Here is a 13,424-nt window from a genome sequence, read left to right as displayed (position 1 = left end):
CTGAACCCAAGCTCTCCCATGACTCCCTTCATATGCTTATGGAGGGAGTCACAGCACACAGGGAGGTTCTCTTCCCTTCCATTGTTCGGAAGAAATCTCCCCAGGAGACCAATGCAGCCTGATTGTACATTGCACAGGAGGACACAAGCAGGGATGTCACCAGGAGGACTAGGCTGCAGTGGCGCAAACCTTTCAATGATCTCAGTAGATCATGAAACATTACTGCAAAGCCACACTCAGCCTCATCCTGTTATGCCACTCATCACATCCCCATCACTCTGCCTTCCCTACCCTACTCCTGCACATCCTTACTCACACCAACTTACCTTGCAATTCCACACATCCCTCTCTATCTACATTATCACTTCCACATCTCTCTAGCCACCCCTCACACTCACCCTCATCCTAGTGCAAGCATACCAACTAACAACGCACAAGGGTAGGCACTTGGGTGTATTAGCCAATGTTCATGTGAAGTTTCTGTTAATGTGCTGTCAAATATTGAAATCTTTATTTTCAACACTTTCCGTTCTTGGGCGGATCTGTGTGCACCTTGGGAAGTGGCTTAGTGAGTTGCAGTGAATGGTGAGACATAACGGTACACCCTGCAATGGTCATGAGTGTGAAAGGAATGGCTTTAGCATTGTAGGGATGCTTTATGGTGTTGATGTGGGGTGGTGTCAACCTGGTGCATCATGAGGCAGCTAGGGTGTACAGCATCAAGTGAAGTAAATCTGGCCATGGTGAGGCCATCCCTGGCGTCCCGGGCAGCAATATTTTCGGGTGATGATGCCCTCTTTCCTGTGCAGCATCAGGTGATTGCGGAGAAGGTTGGTGCTGTTGTCAGTGCTGCTGGTGTGTCTGGTGTTGGGGCTGATCGTGGTGGGATTCTGAGGACCAAGGTGAGATAGTTTCAAGAGCACCAATGCTGATGGAATAGAATAGAATCATAGAATCATAGAGTTAAACAGCACAGAACAAGACCCTTCAGCCCATCGTGTCCGCGCCGGCCTTCAAGCCCTGTCTATTCTAATCCCATTTTCCAGCACTGGGTCCATAGCCTTGTATGCTATGGTGTTTCAAGTGCTCATCTAAATGCTTCTTGAATGTTGTGAGGGTTCCTGCCTCTGCCACCCTTTCAGGCAGTGAGTTCCAGATTCCAACCACCCTCTGGGTGAAAAAGTTTTTCCTCAAATCCCCTCTAAACCTCCTGCCCCTTACCTTGAAACTATGCCCCCTGGTTATTGACCCCTCTACTAAGGGGAAAAGTTCCTTTCTATCTACCCTATCTATGCCCCTCATAATTTTGTGCACCTCAATCAGGTCCCCCTCAGCCTTCTCTGCTCTAAGGAAAACAAGTCCCACCTCTCTTCATAGCTGAAGCGCTCCAGCCCAAGTAACATCCTGGTGAATCTCCTCTGCACCCTCTCCAATGCAATCACATCCTTCCTATAGTGTGGCGACCAGAACTGCACACAGTGTTCCAGCTGTGGCCAAACTAGCGTTTTGTACAGCTCCATCATAACCTCCCTGCTCTTATATTCTCTGCCTCGGCTAATGAAGGCAAGTATCCCATATGCCTTTTTAACCACCTTATCTACCTGCCTTGCTGCCTTCAGGGATTTATGTACATGCATACCAAGGTCTCTCTGATCCTCTGTCTTTCCTAGGGTCCTACCATTCATTGTGTATTCCCTTGCCTTGTTAGTCCTCCCAAAATGCATCACCTCACACTTTTCAGGGTTAATTTCCATTTGCCACTGTTCTGCCCATCTAACCAACCCATCTATATCGTCCTGTAGCCTGAGGCTTCCTTCCTCGCTATTTACCACTCCACCAATTTTCATGTCATCTACGAACTTACTGATCATACCTCCTACATTCATATCTAAATCATTAATGTACACTACAAACAGCAAGGGACCCAGCACTGATCCCTGTGGTACACCACTGGACACAGGCTTCCAGTCACAAAAACAACCTTCGACCATCACCCTCTGCCTCCTGCCACTAAGCCAATTTTGGATCCAATGTGCCAAGTTACCCTAGATCCCATGGGCTCTTACCTTCTTGACCAGTCTTCCATGCGGGACTTTGTCAAAAGCCTTACTGAAGTCCATGTAGACCACATCAACTGCACTACCCTCATCCACACACCCAGTCACCCCCTCGTAAAATTCAATCAAATTGGTCAGACATGATCTCCCCCTGACAAAGTCATGCTGACTATTCTTGATTAATCCTTGCCTCTCCAAGTGCAGACTAATTCTGTCCCTCAGAATTTTTTCCAATAATTTCCCTACCACTGATGTTAGGCTCACTGGCCTGTAATTCCCTGGTTTATCCCTACTACCCTTCTTGAATAATGGTACTACATTAGCTGTTCTCCAATCCTCTGGCACCTCTCCTGTGGCCAGAGAGTTTATGAAAATTTGTGTCAGAGCCCCTGCAATCTCCTCCCTTGCCTCACACAGCAGCCTGGCATACATCTCGTCTGGGCCTGGGGATTTATCCACTTTTAAGCCCATTAAAACCGCTAGTACCTCCTCCCTCTCAATACTAATTTGTACAAGTATATCACAATCCCCCTGTCTGATTTCTATGCCTACGTCATCCTTCTCCATAGTGAACACAGATGCAAAATATTCATTTAAAACCTCACCTACATCTTCTGGTCCAATAGATGGCAAGTGAAGTTGAGGTGGCAGAAATGATCTGTCAATGGTGTTCCAATGAGGTGACAATGGACAGAGAGTTTGCTCCAAACACTTGCTAGCTGCATAAAGCTCAATCTGTCTTCAACATGCTGGAAGCAAAAGGTTCTGAGCGTGGAAAGTGAACAGCTGTGAGTTGGGAGCATTTTTTAAATATTCGTTCTTGGGATGTGGGCATCGCTTGCAACGCCAGCATTTAGTGCCCATTTATTGGTGGTGGTGAGCTGCCTTCTTGAACCGCTGCAGTTCGTGTGGTGGAGGTACTCCCACAATGCAGTAAGGGAGGGAGTTCCAGGATTTTGACCCAGCGACGATGAAGGATCGGCGATATACTTCTAAGTCACGATGGTGTGTGACTTGGAGGGGAACTTGGAGGTGGTGGTGTTGCGCCTGCTGCCCTTGCCCTTCTAGGTGGAAGAGGTCGCGGGTTTGGGACGTGATGCCGAAGAAGCCTTGGTGAGTTGCTGCAGTGCATCTTGTAGATGGTACACACTGCAGCCACGGTACGCAGCTGGTGGAGGGAGTAAATGTTTAAGGTGGTGGATGGGGTGCCAATCAAGCGGGCTGCTTTGTCTTGGATGATGTCAAGCTTCTTGATTGTTGTTAGAACTGCACTCATCCAGGCAAGTGCAGAGTATTCCATCACACTCATTACTTATAAGAACATAAGAACATAAGAAATAGGAGCAGGAGTAGGCCAATCGGCCCCTCAAGCCTGCTCCGCCATTCAATAAGATCATGGCTGATCTGATCCTAACCGCCAATCCACTATCACAGAACCATCTCCTGAATCTAACAGAATTAGACACACGAAATAGGAGCAGGATCAGGCTACACGGCCCCTGGGCCCGCTCCGCTACCCACAGGGCCATGACCGATCCGAACCTAGACTCATGTCCAAATTCCTGCCCGCTCCCCATAACCCTTAATTCCCTTTACTTCTAGGAAACTGTCTATTTCTGTTTTAAATTTATGTAATGATGTAGCTTGATGTAAGAAAAAGGAGACTTACCATCAAGTAACTTTAAAGTAAGCTTTAAGTAACTTATAAACACACTATATACAAGAGAGGTCTTTACCATGCCTCTGGTAGAAGCCTCTTACAATACTGAACAGACCAGTATTTATAGCAGTCCAACAGGAAGTGACATTTACAGGAAGTGAGGTATGTACACAGTTCATAGTTCATAGTTCATAGTTCACAGGAAGTGATGACATAACTTCCCGGATGTTATCATTTTTATCACATTCTTCCCTCCTGCAGGATTAGGAGGCTGTGGTCTACCTTTTGGTCCGCAGCCGCCGAACAAGGAAGAGTCGCACCCGTTTGGATTCCCGTCGTAGAGGGTCGCTGGTCCGCTTACATGCGGTTGGCCATTGGTCAGAGTCTGTGTGGCCTGGATTGCCCTGTGAAAGGTCGGGGAGATCATGGCTTCGAGTACGAGCCCCAATAGGTTCAAAGTCGGACTGCCTCTGTTCAGAGGGAGGTGCAGAGCTGGTCTGTGGCGGATCAGTACTTTCATGCGCGGTACTGGGAGGGTCGCAACCTTGAGTACGGGGTTCTACCGGCACCAAGCTAGTTGGTGTCCGATCAGGATCCTGGAGAGGGGTACCCGATAGGTCCCAAGAGTTTCCTGGTGAAATGTCATCACCCGATGTCCCACTAGGTCCTGGTGGGCAGGGAGCCAGATCCCGTAATGATACGGTAGATTCTCGGCCGTCGGAATATCGTATGTTTGCATAGGTGGGGTTGGCATCGGTTAGTTCGACCTCGTCTATGAGAGGGTCATTTTTAGACGTCCGAATGTATCTTCGGAGTAATACAGGTCCAGGAGTAGTTAGCCATGACGGGAGTGATGTCCCATGAGATGAGCGACGCTGGAATCCAAAGAACCGCTCATGAGGTGTAGTATTTGTGGCTGTAGAAAGCAGGGACCGTATAGAGTGCAATGCATCTGGAAGCACTGTTTCCCATTGCTGGTCTGGTAGGCCCCGAGATCTTAAAGCGAGACGTACGGAATTCCAGATGATACCATTATACCTCTCTACCTGCCCATTTCCGATGGGATGGTATGGTGTTGTTTTGCTTGTAGCAATTCCCCGTTCTGAGAGGTAGTCCTTGAGTTCCCTTGACATAAAGGATGGACCCCGATCTGAGTGAATATAAGCTGCCATGCCACAGAGAGAAAATACCTGCTCAAGGCAGCAGATTACTGTGGATGCCAGCATATTGGAGCAGGGGAAGGCAAACGGAAAACGTGAATATTCGTCGATCATGGTGAGCAAATATGTGTTCCGAGTTGAAGAGGGCACTGGGCCCTTAAAATCGATGCTAAGTCGTTGCATCGGTTGGGTTGCATGTATGAGTATACCATCTGAGGGGCGGAAGAACTGAGGTTTTAATTCCGCACAAAGCCGGCATTCTGAGCATATTTTCTTTACATCTCCAGTGGAAAAAGGGAGATTCCGTGATCGTACGAAATGTAGCATGCGCGTAACGCCAGGATGACACAAACCATTGTGGACATCCATGAGAGTGGAGGATGACATAGTGGAGCAGAATGCCCGTGTGAGGGTGTCCGGGGCCACATTCTCCTTGCCAGGCCGATAGAGAATGGTATAACCAAAAGAGGCCAGTTCCATCCTCCAAAGTTGTATTTTATTATTCTTAATTTTGGTTCGTTTTCGATTATCGAGCATGAAGGCGACTGATCGTTGGTCCGTGATCAACGTAAAGTGCTGGCGAGCTAGAAAATGGTTCCACTTCCGTACTGCCTCTATGATGGCTGTGGCTTCTTTCTCAACCGGAGGATAATGTAGCTCGGCACCTTGTAAGGTCCTGGACATAAATGCTACAGGACGACCTTCCTGATTCAGAGTAGCCGAGATCGCCACCTCCGAGGCATCACATTCAACCACGAAAGGGAGATTCTCATCAATGGAGTGAAGAGCCGCTTTCTCCAACTGTTTTTTGAGAAGGTTAAAGGCTGCAACAGCCGCTGTTCCCAGTGGAAATGATCTAGCATGCAGCAAGGGTTGGATTTCGTCCGAAAAATGAGGAATCCATTTAGCGTAGTATGCAAACAGACCGAGAGCCCGACGTAAAGAAGCCGGATTCTTAGGTGACGGGAGCTCTTGGAGCGGGCGAAGTCTTTCTGGGTCTGGCTTAATGATACCATTGCCTACGCAGTAGCCAAGGATGTTGATGGTCGGTTGCGACTCAACAGATTTGGATTCATTCAGGGTCAAATTACGGCGATGGAGGGCATCCCGAAATTTTTGGAGGTTGGAGTCGTGTTCCTGTTGATCGTGACCTGCAATGGTAATGTTATCAAGATAGGGAAAAGTGTCCCTTAGGTTTTCCTGCTTAACCAGGCCATCCATTGCCCGTTGAAAGACAGCCACTCCATTAGTAACCCCGAATGGGAGGCGACGAAATTGGTACAGCCGTCCATTAGCCTCAAAGGCTGTGTACTGCTTATCTGAGACCTTCAAGGGTAACTGATGATAGGCACTTTTTAAATCGTAAGTTGAGAACACTTTGTATTCGGCCAGTTTATTAACCATATCATCAATGCGTGGCAATGGGTAGGCGTCCAAGTCGGTATATTGATTGATGGTTTGCGAATAATCGATGCATAGTCGCTGTTTGTGAGGTTTTAGAGGGTTCTTGACAATGACGACTTGAGCCCGCCAGGGCGACGAACATGGTTCAATGATATCCTCTGCTAGAAGTCGAGAGATTTCAGCCGCAATAAAAGATTGGTCTTCCTGATTAAAGCGCCGCGATTTCGTTATTATCGGTTGGCATTGAGGCGGAATACTGGCAAATAATGAGGGTTCATTAAGTGAAGCTGCTGATAATGCACAAAATGGTAATTTAGATGGTATATTAGAAATAGTAAGTCCGGGTTTGGATCCACCAAACTCAATGGTGAGTTTCTTATGCTGTTTTTGGAAGTCCAGCCCTAAGAGGAGATCACTACATAAGTCTTTGAGCACCGAAAGTCGGGTGGAGGGATACATACGACCATGAAGTGTCATATCAACAACACAAAAGCCGGAGATTCTGGTATTAAGTGATGACTGGGCCATCGCAATTGCCTGGTCCGATGGGAAGACATGTAGTTTCAATTTCGCAACAATCTGTTCCTTAATGAAACTATCAGTACTTCCTGAGTCAATTAAGGCATCTAAGGTATGCCCTTTAATTGAAATTTTTGTGGCTGCCTGAGACAGGTTCTGTGGGCAAGCAGCTGTAATTGGTGTCGTTGCACAGAGAGTGGCTAAAACTCTCGGTGTGCTTCTTCGGGAGAGAGCTCGAGAGGAAGCTTGATAGGTCCTAGCTGGAGCATCTTGATAGGCCCTAATTGGGGCAGTTCGGTAGGCCTTAGCTGGATTGGCCCTCGTAGAGGCCCTTGATAGGCAAACTTTAGCAAAGTGTCCTTTTTTCCCGCAATAACTGCAGATTGCATTGCGAGCAGGGCAGGTTTTCCTAGGGTGAAAAGCATCTCCACAAAAGAAGCATTCCTTCCTAGATTGCCAAGAGGCTGCTAAAGTGGGGTCGTCCTCCTCTTCTTCATCAGAATTATCAGAATTAGATTCCCCCATGATAGGGTTCACCTGAGACCGCTTGAATTGTCTGGTTGCAGCTACAGCAGCAGATCGAGATCTGGGCAGCTGATAGAGGTCTGCATTTCTCTTTGCCAAATCCAGTGAACAAGCTAGGTCAAAAGCTTTTTGTAGCTCAAGTGTTTTACTTTCTAGTAGACGCTGGCGTATAAATGGAGAGGCAATCCCGCAGATGAAAGCATCACGAATCATTTCTTGGCGGTACAGTTCAGCTGAGGCTGCCTGAAAGTTACAATCTACGCTGAGCCTGCGAAGTTCTTGCAGGAATTCGTCAATTGATTCCCCTGGCCCTTGTCGGGCTGTGGCCAGTAGATGTCTAGCATAGACCTCATTTGGGGTCTTCGCATACAGTTTCTTAAGTGCCCGAATCACCTCTTCGTAACTATCCCAGTCATCAACATATTCGAACACTTTTGGGGTCACATAATTGACAAGTATCTTCAATTTAGCAGGAGCATCCACTTTACATTCATCCAGAAAATTCTCAAAAGTACGATACCAATGCTTCCATACCCTGCCAGCTGCTGGTGTATTCGGGTCCAAGTCCAGACGAATAGGTCTAAGGATTTTCTCCATGATGGGTGGTTCCCTGGATCCTTAACTTCCGAGTTTGTCTGAAGGTCTAGTATTTGTCAGTGTAAATACTAAGTTACTTAAATTGATGTAAGAAAAAGGAGACTTACCATCAAGTAACTTTAAAGTAAGCTTTAAGTAACTTATAAACACACTATATACAAGAGAGGTCTTTACCATGCCTCTGGTAGAAGCCTCTTACAATACTGAACAGACCAGTATTTATAGCAGTCCAACAGGAAGTGACATTTACAGGAAGTGAGGTATGTACACAGTTCATAGTTCATAGTTCATAGTTCACAGGAAGTGATGACATAACTTCCCGGATGTTATCATTTTTATCACATAGCTTCTACAGCTTTTTGGGGCAGCATATTCCATGGACCTACCACCCTCTGAGTGAAGTAGTTCCTCCTCATCTCAGTTTTGAAAGAGCAGCCCCTTATTCTAAGACTATGCCCCCGAGTTCTAGTTTCACCCATCATCGGGAACATCTTCCCCGCATCCACCCGATCCAACCCCTTCACAACCTTATATGTTTCAATAAGATCGCCTCTCATTCATCTGAATTCCAATGAGTAGAGTCCCAATCTACTCAACCTCTCCTCATATGTCCATCCCCTCATCCCCGGGATTAACTGAGTGAACCTTCTTTGTACTGACTCGAGAGCAAGTATGTCCTTTCTTAAGTATGGACACCAAAACTGTACACAGTATTCCAGGTGCGGTCTCACCAATACCTTGTACAACTGAAGCAATACCTCCCTATTTTTATATTCTATCCCCCTAGCAATGAAAGCCAACATTCCATTGGCCTTCTTAATCACTTGCTGCACCTGCATACTAACCTTTTGAGTTTCGTGCATCAGGACCCCCAGATCCCTTTGTACTTCAGTACTTTCCAGTTTCTTGCCATTAAGATAATAACTGGCTCTACGATTTTTCCTGCCAAAGTGCATAACCTCACACTTTCCAGTATTGTATTCCATCTGCCAAATCTCTGCCCACTTACTTAGCCTGTCGATGTCCCCTTGCAGGTTTTTTATGTCCTCCTCACTCACTACTTTCCCTCCCATCTTAGTATCATCTGCAAACTTTGATATGTTACACTCGGTCCCCTCCTCCAAATCGTTAATATAGATTGTAAAGAGTTGGGGACCCAGCACTGACCCCTGCGGAACACCACTAGTTACTAATTGCCAGTCTGAGAATGAACCATTTATCCCAACTCTCTGCCTTCTGTTAGATAGCCAATCCTCTATCCATGCCAGAATATTACCCCCAATCCCATGATTTTTTATCTTAAGCAATAATCTTTTGTGTGGCACCTTGTCAAATGCCTTTTGGAAGTCTAAATACATTACGTCCACTGGTTCCCCTTTATCCACCCTATATGTTACTTCCTCAAAGAACTCCAGCAAATTTGTCAAACATGACTTCCCCTTCATAAAACCATGCTGACTTTGTCCTATTAAATTATGATTATCCAAATGTCCTGTTACTGTCTCCTTAATAATGGACTCCAAAATTTTACCTACCACAGATGTTAGGCTAACCGGTCTATAGTTTCCAGCCTTCTGTCTACTGCCCTTTTTAAATAAGGGTGTTACATTAGCAGTTTTCCAGTCTGCTGGGACCTTTGCCGAGTCCAGGGAGTTTTGGAAAATTATTACCAATACATCCACAATCCCTACCGCCACTTCCCTCAAGACCCTAGGATATAAGCCATCAGGTCCAGGTGATTTATCCGCCTTGAGTCCCATTATTTTCCCGAGTACCACTTCCTTCGTGATTTTGATCATGTTTAGCTCCTCCCCCCCCCCTTTAGCCCCCTGTTTGTCCAGTGTTGGGATATTCTTAGTGTCTTCTACTGTAAAGACTGATATAAAATATTCGTTCAGTGTTTTTGCCATCTCCATATTTCCCACCATTAATTTCCCGGTCTCATCCTCTAAGGGACCAACATTTACTTTAGCCACCCTTTTTCTTTTTATATAACTATAAAAACTCTTACTATCTGTTTTTATATTTTTTGCTAATTTACTTTCATAATCTATCTTCCCTTTCTTAATCAATCTTTTTGTTATTTTTTTGCTGTCTTTTAAAGTTTTCCCAATCCTCTATCCTCCCACTAGATTTGGCTACCTTATATGCCCTTGTTTTTAGTCGAATACTATCCTTAATTTCTTTACTTAGCCATGGATGGCTGTCTTTTCTTTTACACCCTTTTCTTCTCAGTGGAATATATATTTTTTGGAGGTTGTAAAATAACTCCTTAAATGTACACCACTGATCATGTATCGTCTTACCCTTTAATCTATTTTCCCAATCCACTCTACTCAATTCCGCTCTCATACCTTCATAGTCTCCTTTATTCAAGCTTAGCACGCTTGTTTGACATCCAACCTTCTCACCCTCTAATTGAATATGGAATTCAACCATGTTATGGTCACTCATTCCAAGGGGATCCTTTATTGGACATTTTTAATTAATCCTGTCTCGTTACACAGGACCAGATCTAAGGTTGCTTGCCCCCTGGTCGGTTCAGTTACATACTGCTTAAGAAACCCATCCCTAATACACTCAATGAACTCATCCTCAAGGCAGCCCTGCCCAATTTGATTTGTCCAATTAATATGATAGTTAAAATCCCCCATAATTATAGATGTTCCCTTATTACAAGCCTCAACTATTTCCTGATTGATACTCCGTCCAACAGAGTTGCCACTGTTCGGAGGCCTATAGACTACGCCCACTAGTGTTTTTTTCCCCTTATTATTCCTTACCTCCACCCAAACTGTTTCATTATCCTGATCTTTTGACCCAATATCATTTCTCTGTATTACAGTGATTCCTTCCTTTATTAACATAGCCACCCCACCTCCCCTTCCTTCCTGCCTGTCCTTCCTGATGGTTAAATAACCTGGTATGTTTAATTCCCAGGCATTGTCACCCTGCAGCCATGTTTCTGTAATGGCCACAAGATCATACCCATATGTAGTTATTTGTGCCATTAACTCATCTATTTTGTTACGAATGCTACGTGCATTCAGATAGAGAACTTTCAAAGATGTTTTGTGACACTTAGTTCCTGCTTTTGCCCTTTTTATTACTTTACCTTTTACTCCATACCTTCTGCCCCTTCCTGACACGCTCTGGTTTTTAATTTCCCCACTGCTACCTAAGTCTATGACCTTCTCTGTTGTCATTTTTATTATTTGCTCTCTAGGAACCTCCCCCCCCCACTAGTTAGTTTAAAGCCCTCTCTACAGCCCTAGTTATATGATCCGCCAGGACTCTAGTCCCAGCACTGGCCAAGTGAAGCCCGTCCCAATGGAACAGCTCCCTCCTGCCCCAGTACTGGTGCCAGTGTCCCAGGAAGCAAAACCCATTTCTCCCACACCAGTCTTTGAGCCACGCATTTAACTCTCTAATTTTATTTGTCCTAGCCAAATTCGCTCGTGGCTCCAGAGATTATTACCCTTGTGGTTCTGCTTTTTAATTTGGCCCCTAGCTGCTCAAACTCCCTCAGCAGAACCTCCTTCCTTGTCCTATCTATGTCGTTGGTACCAACATGGACCACGACAACTGGATCCTCCCCCTCCCACTCCAAGTTTCTCTCCAGTCCAGAGGAGATGTCCTTAACCCTGGCACCGGGCAGGCAACACAGCCTTCGGGACTCTCGCTCTCGGCTGCAAAGAACTCTATCTATCCCCCTAACGATACTATCCCCTACCACTACAACATTTCTTTTAACTCCCCCCACTTGAATGGCCCCCCGCTCCACGGTGCTGTGGCCAGGTTGCTCATCCTCCCCGCAGTCCCTGTTCCCATCCTCACAGGGAGTAAGAGCCTCGAACCTGTTAGACAAGTGCAAGGGCTGCGGCTCCTCCAACACTACCTCCTGGATCCCCGTACCTGCCTCACTTCTAGTCACACCATCCTGACCCTGGCCACGGACTACATCTGAATTAATTAATCTAATTGGTGTGAATACCTCGTGATACACAGAGTCCAGGTAACTGTCCCCCTCCCTGATGTGTCTCAGTGTTTGAAGCTCGGACTCCAGCTCTTCAACACGGAGCCGGAATTCCTCGAGCAGCCAACACTTACTGCAAATGTGATCACTGTGAGCATCAATGGTGTCCACCAGCTCCCACATATTGCAGCAGCAACACATCACCTGATCTCCCATTCTATGTAATTAATTAAATTTATTAATATTATTCTTAAATACCCTCTGCCCCGATTCTACACGGTGAATATCACACCTTAGAAACTATAAACCAAAAAGATTTAAGCTTAAAAAGGGAGAAATACTTACCAACCAATCACTTACCCGCTTTCTGGTGACGTCACACTTGGATTACTTTTTACCTCTCTCCTTCCCTCCGAGTTCCGAGACTGGAGATTGGTAAACTTACCTGGGTCTCTGGAGCCTTTATACAGCCGCTCAGCCCGCGATTCCCGCCGATTCTCGCACTGAGGCCTTACCTGGGTCTCTGGATCCTTTATACAGCCGCTCAGCCCGCGATTCCCGCCGATTCTCGCACTGAGGCCTTACCTGGGCTCTGGATCCTTTATACAGCCGCTCAGCCTGCGATTCCCGCCGATTCTCGCACTGAAGCCTTACCTGGGTCTCGGGATCCTTTATACAGCCGCTCAGCCCGCGATTCCCGCCGATTCTCGCACTGAGGCCTTACCTGGGTCTCTGGATCCTTTATACAGCCGCTCAGCCCACGATTCCCGCCGATTCTCGCACTGAAGCCTTACCTGGGCTCTGGATCCTTTATACAGCCGCTCAGCCTGCGATTCCCGCCGATTCTCGCACTGAGGCCTTACCTGGGCTCTGGATCCTTTATACAGCCGCTCAGCCCATGATTCCCGCCGATTCTCGCACTGAGGCCTTACCTGGGTCTCGGGATCCTTTATACAGCCGCTCAGCCCGCGATTCCCGCCGATTCTCGCACTGAAGCCTTACCTGGGCTCTGGATCCTTTATACAGCCGCTCAGCCTGCGATTCCCGCCGATTCTCGCACTGAGGCCTTACCTGGGCTCTGGATCCTTTATACAGCCACTCAGCCCGCGATTCCCACCGATTCTTGTGCCTTGTAGAGGGTGGAAAGGCTTTGGGGAGTCGGGAGGTGAGACAGTCGCCACTGAATACCTAGCCTCCGACCTGCTCTTGTTGCCACAGTATTTATGTGGCTGGTCCAGTTAAGTTACTGGTCAATGGTGACCCCCAGGATATTGATGGGGGATTCAGCAATGGTAATGCCGTTGAATTTCAAAGGGAGGTGGTTAGACTCTCGCTTGTTGGAGACAGTTATTGCCTGGCACTTGTGTGGCACAAATATTACCTGCCACTTATCAGCCCAAGCCTGAATGACATCCAGGTCTTGCTGCATGTGGGCATGGACAGCTTCATTATCTGAGGAATTGCGAATGGCACTGAACACAGTGCAGTCATCAGTGAACATCCCCACTTCTGACCTTATGATGGGG

General features: G+C 46.7%; 1 protein-coding gene across 1 annotated transcript in view; it reads left to right on the top strand.

Annotated features, from left to right (window-relative positions):
- Positions 1-13,424, top strand: part of prox1a (prospero homeobox 1a) — a 203,161-nt gene that overhangs the window by 162,947 nt on the left and 26,790 nt on the right. The gene's annotated exons all lie outside the window — the stretch shown is intronic.

This window comes from Somniosus microcephalus, chromosome 3 (assembly GCF_052327205.1).
Source record: "Somniosus microcephalus isolate GS21.2 chromosome 3, FLI_Smic_1.0, whole genome shotgun sequence".
Lineage (NCBI taxonomy): Eukaryota > Metazoa > Chordata > Chondrichthyes > Squaliformes > Somniosidae > Somniosus > Somniosus microcephalus.
The sequence above is the reverse complement of the archived record's forward strand: the minus strand, read 5'-3'. Positions and strand labels throughout refer to the sequence as shown.